The sequence below is a fragment of the Octodon degus genome, unplaced genomic scaffold (assembly GCF_000260255.1).
Source record: "Octodon degus isolate 3935 unplaced genomic scaffold, OctDeg1.0 scaffold00082, whole genome shotgun sequence".
NCBI classification, from domain to species: domain Eukaryota; kingdom Metazoa; phylum Chordata; class Mammalia; order Rodentia; family Octodontidae; genus Octodon; species Octodon degus.
This window is the reverse complement of record NW_004524658.1, coordinates 3,124,253-3,134,771: the sequence shown is the minus strand read 5'-3', so window position 1 is coordinate 3,134,771 and position 10,519 is coordinate 3,124,253. Positions and strand designations below refer to the sequence as shown.

At 35.0% G+C, this 10,519-nt stretch overlaps 1 pseudogene; it reads right to left on the bottom strand.

Annotated features, from left to right (window-relative positions):
- Positions 1-512, bottom strand: part of LOC101567104 — a 59,265-nt pseudogene extending 58,753 nt beyond the window's left edge.
- Between the last annotated feature and the right edge of the window lie 10,007 nt (positions 513-10,519).

The window sequence follows — 10,519 nt, the reverse complement described above, 5'->3', positions numbered from 1 at the left end:
CACACCTGGGTATTTTGGGAGGAGCCTGTATTTCTTCAAATCATTTTCTGGAAAAAATGTGTCACTTTCAAATTTCTGCATGATTCTTGTCAAGAACAGTTTGACATGGCCTGGCCGATCCATGGCTTCCTTGTAAACGGCGCTGCCACCCACAACCCACACCAGGTCCACCTTGCTGGCTAATTCTGGCTGCTCGATAAGCTTCAGGGCATCATCCAGACTTGGGGCAAGAAAATGAGCTCCTTGGGGAGGTTCCTTGAGTTCTCTACTGAGTACTATATTAATTCTGTCTTTCAAAGGGCGATTCTTCTCAGGAATGGAGAACCAGGTCTTCCTACCCATTACCACCAGATTCTGTTTACCTTCCACTGAGGTGGTTGTGGTCATTCTCTGGAAGTAGTTGAATTCATTCCTGAGCGGGGGCCAGGGCAAGTCTCCGTTCCTGCCGATACCCATGTTCTGAGACACGGCGACGATGCAGTTCAGAGGACGCACCATGGCGCGGCTCGCTCCGAGCTCTCACGTCCTCATCTTTAAAATAAACATAAAATATTTATAATAGCTTAAAAGAATAAATGGGATAGTATACCAGAAAAAATATAGTACAGTCTTTGTTTTTATTATGAAAAGCCCACACATTAATGAAATGTGGAATATTGGTGATTTTTCCATGTTGGCCAAAAATATTTATAATTATTTCTCTTTTTCTGACCTTCCCAGGTATACTTCAGAGAAAGAACTGGTGCCTGAGGCCTCATTTGATGAAAACTTTTAATCATTACTTGCAAAACATCAAATTATTTTCTGATCTGCTTCTTGCTGTAATTCTTTTTCAAGCTAGTGACTAAGAAAGTGAAAAGTTGGCAGGACAAACCAAAGAGATGCAATTTAAGGCCATATGGACACTGACAAATGACGAAAACTAAATTTCTGATATTGATTAGCTTTTGCTTCAAGAACTGCAGGTATTTTTGCTGAGTAGTTTATGTATTTTTTATAAGATAATAGGCACTGCTCGGACTTTATGTCTTTTGTTTCTCCAACTGCTAAGCTCGTTATTTTCATGTAAGCAGGTACCTGCTTATACAGAAAGCAGCCTATTATGAAAACCAAGTCCACACACCTTTTGGCTTCTGGGGAGCCCCCATCTCCCATATTTCGTGAGCCCGTCCTTCCACAGGTCAAAATGTTATTTATTTTTACCTGGAAGGTGTGTAACTGTAGTTCTTGAACTGGTAGGATTCTACAAACCATTAAAATTGTTTTCCAAGAAATTCACATGGGGATTATGAGTCCACATGGGTGTCAACCCCTCTGTCAGAAAATCGTATTACTCTTGTCTCTCAACAAAAAGACAGTTTAGTCCTTTCTGAACTTCAAGGAATGGAAAATAAAAGAGATGGTATTATACAGGGCAATGTTTCTTTTTTTTTTTTTAATGTATTTAGTGCAGGGTCTATAGGGTCTCACCACACCAATTGGACTTGTAGTGATCCTCCTGCTTTTCAGCCTCCCAAGCACTGGGATTACAGGCCTGAGCCATCAGCCAACCTCAATAGCCATCTCGCCATCTCAGTGCACCCCGAGGGTGGGGCCAGCATGGCTTGCCAAGGATCAAATCCCCCTGTTGGGCCCTGCCTAAACAGGCGCTTTAATCCACTGAGCTATCTGGCCAGCCCGAAGGACAGTGTTTTAAACTTGCTTAGTTTCGGGTATTTTTAATATATTTAATTCATATTTTTTACCCCAGGCTTTTAAATACATAAATTGTGTAAGAAAGTTACATATCCACTGACAGAAATATAAAATATAGAATATTTCATTATCCATATTCTGCCTTGTGCCTCTTTAACCCATTCCTAGCCCCAGGCATCCACTGCAATAATATTTGTTCAAAATATATTTTTCCTTTTCTGAAGAGCATGTAAGTTAAAAAAATATAATGTTTTTTTCCTTGGCTTGTTTATTTTTTAACCTGAAAACACCTTAGGATTCATCCATAATGTAATATAAATGTGTGAAGAAGCAATTTTCCCCTTTGTCTTGTTTAGTATCCAATTGTATGGGTACACTACAGTTCATACTTTGAGCAGTAAATGGACCTCTAAGTAGCTTACAGTTTTGGAGAATTATAAGTAAAGCTGCTAGCAGGTGTAGTCGCACACACCTATAATCCAAGCACTGAGAAGACTGAACCAGGAGGACGATTGCAAGTTTGAGACCAACCTGAGCTATAAGGCAAGCTCAAGACCAGCTTGAACTGCATAGTGAGAACCTGTCTCAAAAAGACAGAAAGGGCTGGTGAGATGGCTCAGTGGTCTAAAGCACCTACTTAGAACAAGCTTAGCAAAGCGGAGGGACCGCAGTTCAATCCCCCAGCACCACATGCCAGCCAGTCCCGCCCCCTGGTGGGCTGAGCTGGCCACACACACACACACACACACACACACACAAATAAATAAAATTTTTAAAAAAAGAGAAAGTGAGACCTAAAAAGAAAAAAAGACAGAAAAAGAAAAGAAAGCTACTCTACATATTCACACATTCTTTTGTGTGCACAACTTCCATTTTTCCTGAGTGAATAGCTAGGAATGTGACTGCTAAGTCAAGTATCAAGTATTGATTGTATAAGAAAATTCAAAAATGAACAAGAAAATGCACAGGGACTATAATATTTTGCAATTCCAGCACAGTGTCCAAGCATTACAAATGCTCTACATTCTTGTCAGCACTTGGCATCATCATGTTTTTGCTGTTGCCTTTCTAGCAGGCATACTGTGGATTTTTATTATGGTTTCATTTTGCTTTTATTTATCGATTAGTGATGTCAAGCATCAGCTCAGAGTGTAGATACGTGCAAATGTAAGTGAAAAATATGAAGTATTTATAACATATTTGAAAATAATATTTATTTCTGGTCTGTATCTCTTCTCTGATGAATCATTTTAATCAGTTATCTATTTTTTTTATTGGGTAATGTTTTTACTTTTATCATTATTCAGCTATACATGTTTACTATTGTTATATTGAGTTATGTGTGTACAAGACTTCCAAAAAATGTTTTGAAAAATATATTTTTACAGTTTTATTTGCTTAACATTATTGTTGAACAGCACACATCTAAAATTTTTATGAAATTAAAAGTGTCATTTTTTTGTCTTTTGTGTTTTAGGTTTTTGGTTATTAGATAAGAAATATTTGCCTTACCTAATATGACAAGTTTTGATTTGGGTTTTTGGGTTTTTTTTTTACTGTTTTCTTCTAGAATTTTTTTAATTTAGGGTTATGATTTTAGGGTATATTGTAGTTAGTCTTTAAAAATGAAATAAGGAATAGATCACTAGTAATTTCCATCCCTTTATAGGATGTTTTAGTAAAATATATTAAACAGACTATCCTTTCTCCATTGCATTATCTTGTAGCTATATCTATAAACAATTGATCATATAAATGAATCTATTTCTGATGTCCATATTATGTTCCATCATCTATTCCTGATCTTTCATTAAAGTTACACTTGTTGATTGCCATGGAATTTCAGTTAGATTACAAAATGTGAAATACAAGCTATTCACTTCATCTGATATATGAAGGTGAAGAGAAAAGACAGTAAGGCCCAGCCAAACAGTTTAGCAGATTAAAGCATCTGCAAGCAGGCGCAGGAGCCAGGGGTTCGATCCTCAGGCCTGCCATGCCAGCCCCACCCCTGGAGCGCACAGAAATGGCAATTAAGACTGGACATGGTGGTGCACACCTGTAATCCCAGCTCTTGGGAAGCTGTACAGGCAGATCACTATGAGCCAGATCTAGTAATGAGACCCTGATCACCCTGTGAACAGGTTTATTTGTTCTTGCTTAATCTACAAATCTTATTTTACCTCTTTTATTTGTCTGATTACACCAACTAAAAATTCCTTCCCTAAAATACAAAAAAAAAAAAAAAAAAAGTTTCCCAACTAAGAACATGGTATAGCACTGCATTTATTTCAGTTTTCCTTTAATTTTCTCTAAACTGTCTTGTAATTTTCAGCATATAAGCAATAGACTTTTAGTTTGACCCATAAAAGCTTCCTATTTGTAAATATTATTATAAATTATATTCTGTAGGCCTGGTGTGGCACATGTATAATCCCAGCAGTGGGGAAGCTGAAAATGGGAGGATCACTACAAGTCTGAGCTGCCCTAAAAAAAAATAATTAGGGCACTGGGGAGATGGCTCAGTAGAATAAGCGCATCTCTGGTAAGCTCAAAGGCCTGAGTTCAATCCCCGGTTCCACCAAAACAAAATAATAATAATAATAATAATAATAATAATAATAAACCTATATGATTGTTATCAAGTTTACAGGTATAAAGCTGTTTATAGTAGACCTTACTCTCATCTTAACTTTCAAATTATTTGTGATTTACTCTTATTTCTATTATTGGTAATTTCTGTCTTTTATCTTTGTTTCTTGTTAAGTCTTCTTTAAAAGCTTATAACATTGTTTGGCTTTTTAACAAAAATAGACTTTTGGTTTACTGACTTTCTTTGTGCTTTTTAAAGTTTTATTTTTATTTTCTTCCTCCTATTTCCTTAGGGCTTTATACGCTTCTCTTAGGTTCTTCAGGTGACACATATTATTTCAAAATTCTCCTTGGGTTCTAATCCCAGCACTTAATGCTATAAATTTCCTTTTTGTCACCACTTTGACTTTTTCCCATAAATTTTCACATGTTCTGTTTTTATTTTCATTCAATTCAAAATATTTTCTACTTTCCCCTGCGAGTTCCTCTGTAAGATATGGGTTATTTAGAAGCTTAATGTTTAAGCTTAATGTTTAAGCTTCTTTTATTCTTCACAATGAGGGAGGGTTTATTTGATGGGTCAGAATATATTCTATGTATCTTGTTGTGAATGATTCAAATTCTATAGTTACAGGTTACTGTGTTCAAAAATGTCTAATAAGGGCTGTCAAGATAGCTCAGTGGACTAAGTACATGTTTGGCAAGCTCAGGGATCAGGGTTCAATCCTCGGTCAGGAGTGCTGCACCGGCCCCACCCCCAGGGAGCGCTGAGCCGGTGACTGAGCGCAGGTATGGTGATGCAGGCCTGTAATCTCAGCGCTGGGGAGGCTGAAAACAGGAGGATCACTATGAGTCCAGGCTGCCTAGTGAGATCTTGTACCAAATACACAAAATGCAAAAAAGAAAACAAAAAGTCTAGTAAGCCGTGCTTTTGAACGTGTTCTTGATGTCTTTTATCTTATTTCCTGTATGTTCTTTTATCAACTACTAAAGAAAGAATAATGACATCCCTAAATGAATGGCAAATGGGTTTATTTCTCCTTTCAAGTATGTCAGTTTTTGCTTCATGTAGGTAGAAACTACGTTAAGTGAAAGCATGCTTGGAACTGCGGAGTCACCTTGGTGAGCTGACCCACCGCCATTATTCAGTGCCCCTTTGCGCTCTATTAATACACTCTTCTCTGAACCGCTATGGGCAAAGCCTTTTCCTTGGAATGTTCTTGGTGTATTTTTTTCACTCTTTTAATCTGTAATCATTTATATCTTTATAACTAAAGCAGATTTTTATCGAAATAGCATATAGTTGAGAACTGCTGTGTTAATAACCTGTCTTTTTAACGGCATGTTTAAGTGACTTGCCTTTAATTATTGATATGTTTAACTTAAAATCTACCATCTGTTGTGGTATTTTATCTTAAATGTTTCCTTTTTCTTTCATTTCCTCCTTTCTTTGGATTAAACACTTACTTTTTATAATTTAAGTTTTAGATTAATTTTCATTACCTCTTTCTATTGGACACCCTCAGGACATACAATGTATATGCTTAGCTCAGATTATAATTTCATATTTAGCATAAGAAACATAGCAGTTTATTCTCAAAACCTCCTCCTTTGAAAAAAAGATAAACACACAAAAAATGTCACAGGACTGTCCTGCTACAATGCTGTATATAGTTAGATTTCTAAATTTCTGTCTAAAAAATATGTAATTGTTTATTCATATTCTTTACATGCATTTCATTTCTTAAATTTTTATCTCCATATTCTGTAGAAACTTAATGTTTAACATATCAACACTTGATGGAAAATACCTGTTCCATGTTATGCCTAAGATGTTTGATATTCAGACAGATAGTGAAGTTAAAGTAAACTGCATATGTTGTCAGGTAATAGTATAGTAAGCTTCTCTTCTGGAGGGTTAACAACCTAAGTTTGCAGACCAAAAATTACAGAAATTGAAGGGCTTCAAGGACAGACAACATTTTGGCCCTAGCCTTTCAAGGTCATTGAAGACTCAGGACATAGGAAAACCTATTCTGTAACATCATTTAACTCAGTTGTGTCTCAAATTTTCTGATCAAGGAGAATATGGGGACACAGAGCAACATGATCAATGACGTAGAATGTGCCTAAGGAGAGTCACATGGAGAGAAAACATTCTCTCAGACTTTCACAGACAGCAAATAGGTCAAGCAATGCCTGTGACTTATCCACATGGCTGACACTCACAAAGGATCTGCAAACTGCAGTACAAGGTTACAGGATAAATCTTGAGGGGACTTGACTGACCTTATCAGATACAAAAGTTACATTTCTTGTTACACAGGTCTTGCTTTGTCTTGGTCTTAACCATCCAGCAGAAAAGTATAAAAAAAAGATATATAAAGTAAAGCCATATTAGTATACTGAGCTGTGAAAGGTTCAAGTCAACAACTTCTGTGGATAGCCCACTACTATTGTGTTCTGCTGGACTGTGTTGGATTGTTTTGCTGAATTCACACACCTACAGTATTTAGATGTCAATGGAATACCCATTTCTGACAGGACTAAACAACAAAAGGGGATACAAAGGAAGGACCATTTTGTATTTGTATATACAGAATAGACAGGAGAGATATACAGCTACTTTTGCTTAATCCATTAAGAAAGATTTGTACTAATAGTGTTTCGACAGGATATCCTGTCTGCATCTTGTACTCTGAATAACCACTAAGAAGATGACAATGTATAATGTATTAATTATTGAATTTGTCCTATTAATTAGCTTTGAAACTGTCTCATTGCTATTTGTTTCTCAATAAATAATAGGAAAAAATAGGTAACATTCATAACTTAGAAAGAAAAAACCTCTTCCTTATCCTTTGTCCTTTACTCAACTTTTTTATTTTTACATATTTTATTTACAATACATTTTATCATTATTGTTCACATTATCAATTATCTTTTAATGTCATAAAGTAGGGGCCGGGGAGATGGCTCAGTGGAATAAACACTTCCCTGGCAAACACAAGGGCCTGAGTTCAATCCCCGGTTCCGCCAAAAAAATAAAAATAATAAAAATAAATAAATAAATAAATAAATAAAGTCATAAAGTATTTGTGTTCTTTTTATTTTAAGGAGAATAAGAATGATTTTTATTCTTTTTATTTTAAAGAGAATAAAAATGATTTTTTTAACTGGAAAGAACAACTGGGATGAGGGAGAGGAGAGAAGAAGAAGGAAGGGAAAAATGAAATATTTCTTACATATTTTAAATTAATCTCTATTACTATTGTCAGTTTGGCTAGGGTAGTTTCCAGTTATTCAACCAAATGATAATTTAGATGTTGATCTAAAGGGCTTTTTGAGAACTATTAAAATCATTAATCAGTTGGTTCAGATAACAGAACTTATCTGAGTGCTTCATTCAATACACTGGAAAGTCTCAAATATCAGGGTAAGATTCCCTTGTGGTGGGGGGAACACATTCTACCCATGTAAATCAGCTTAGGCCTCTGGCTCTGGGTTTCATTGTACATCATTCCCATCCTGATGAGCTTTCCTTTCAGTTTCATCTTTGTTTGGCCAGCTTCCACAGTACTACAGGTTGATGCCAAGAGAGATAGAGAAGGGATAGACAATACAGAGATAGAGAGATGATAGATAGATAGATAGATAGATAGATAGATAGATAGATAGATGATAGATAATCTGCTACTTTGTTCCTCTGAGTTAATCCAGATAGATAGTCCCTGATCTAAATAATGTATTACAGGCAGGTGATGAACAGTAAATATATGAAGAAGTGATAGTTAACATGAAAAGATGTTATATAAGGAAAAAGGAATACAGCAAGATAAAGTCACTTAAATAATGCATCAAAAAGTGATATAACTTTTATTTTTATTTTAAAGACAAAAAACAAGATAACACATAATTTCAAAACAAGATGATAGGAAAATAACAATGGTTATTACATTGCATACTATTAGCTTCAAAGAATTGCTCAGATTACCAGGTACAGGCATGAAAAATTTATCAAATAATATAAGCAGTAAGTTCTTTTCAATGAATTAGTACTAATGATGTTTAGAAAGAAACAGAAATAACATGAGGAAGCACTATCAAACATTTATTTGAGAGAACTACGTTTCTCATCTTGAGAACAGCAAGTCCAAACTCATAAAATTATGGAATACTTAGTGTCTTGGTGGGAGAGAAGGACAAAAAGGCAAAAGTTGAGGGCATAAGAATTGTAATAGTAAAGTTAAGATCATTCAGCCTCCTGGGTAGAGTATGTGGGTGTTGGAAGCTCATAGAATTATTTGCTTCTCATTTTGAGTCTCTGCATATTAAAAATGTATGGAAAATAACTACCTCACTGCTCTGTGAAGAGCAGAACACAGGGTAGACCACTTGAGGAGTAGTAGCACTGACCACTCGAGGAACTATTCCAAAACTCCAAGGGAGGGGTAAGTATAGTCTATGGTAGAATAATAGAAATGAATAATACAAGAACTTGTCAAGCTCTCATCATATTGTGAAGATAGAGATTAATTGTCCCTGCCTTCAAAATATTACAATTTGCATGAGTTGTAGAAAAAAGCAAGAAAGGAATGATTTCTATTATGGTTTAGATATACAATGTGTAAACTAAAAGGGGTGGATCACTGGAAACACAGCCTAAAAGAATGTATTCTCTTTTTTTTACATCATTGACATTCATTTTTAAAAAAATTATTCAAAATATTAAATAATACAATTTCACATATGAAAAAAAATACAGCAAAAAAAGTAATTCATCTGTATTTTGACTGTGCTTCATTTCACCTTAGGAAGTGGACTGTTGACCTGAGATGAAGAGGACCAGCATGACTTCTTCCATCTCCACATAAATTCATGCCCTCTAGCTCGCTTTGGCTTTGTTTAACATATAATGGTAGAGTCCATGTTTCCTAAAAAATTGTAGCGCCATTCTAAATTCGTGATTAAACTATGATTGGTTAAAATCACATATTAAGCAGTATTTAAACCAATACAGTGAAAATGGCCATATTTCCAAAACTGTTATACAGATTCAATGTAATCCTAATCAAAATACCATCAGCATACCTCATAGATCGAGAGAAAAACAATCCTAAATTCATTTGGAACCAGAGGACACCTAGAATAACAAAAGCGATTGTGAACAACAAAGGCAAATCAGGAGTATCATAACCCTAAACCTGAAATTATACTACAAAGCTACTGTAATAAAAACAGAATGGTACTGGCAAAAAAAAAAGGACCTGATAATCAATGGAATAGATCAGAAGATGTAGAAACAACTCCAAACAAACTCATGCACCCTATATTTGACAAAGGACCCAAACAATTTCACTAGAAAAAGAATTTTTTTTCACTAGAAATGGTGGGAAAATTGACTTTAATAAATAAACAGTTCTGGGAAAATTGACTTTCCAAATGTGAAAGATTAAACCTAGACCAGTATCTCTTACCATGTCTTAAAATAAACTCTAAATAGATAAAAGATCTGAATATTAAAATAGAAACACTAAATCTGCTGGAAGACAGAATACATAAAACTCTTGAAGGTATAGTATTAAAGTCTTGGTGAACAAACCCAGTCACACAAGAAATATTACAAAGAATCAACAGTTGAGATCTCAACATATTAAAGATCTTTTCACAGCAAAAGAAATCACCAACAGAATGGAAAGACAATGCACAAATAGGCAATTTTTTTCACCTCTTCCTCAGACAAAGGACTAATATCTAGAATAAATTAAAAACTAAAAAAAAATCATCATCATCCCCCCAAATTTTAAAGACCCAATTGAACCATGGGAAACTGAAGTGAACAGACAAATCACAAATAAAGAAGAACAAACAGCAAATAAACAGATGAAAAAAAATGTAACATCATTGGTTGTTTAAGTGTTACAAATTAAAACAGAGATTCCATCTCAATCTAGAAAGAATGGTCATTGTCAATAAATCAATAGATAACAAATGGGGGTGATGTGAGGAAAAGGGATCCTTCTCATTAATGGGAGTATAGATTGATGGAACCATGGTGAAAATTGGTATTGATTTCTCAAATACTACAACTAAAATTTTCATTTAACCCAACTTTTTCCTTTCTTGGTGTCTTTCTGAAAGAATTAAAAGCACCGTACCACAGTGGTGTATGTACACCCATATTTATAGCAGCAAAATTTGCAAAAGTTAAATCTTGGAAGCAGCCTGCATA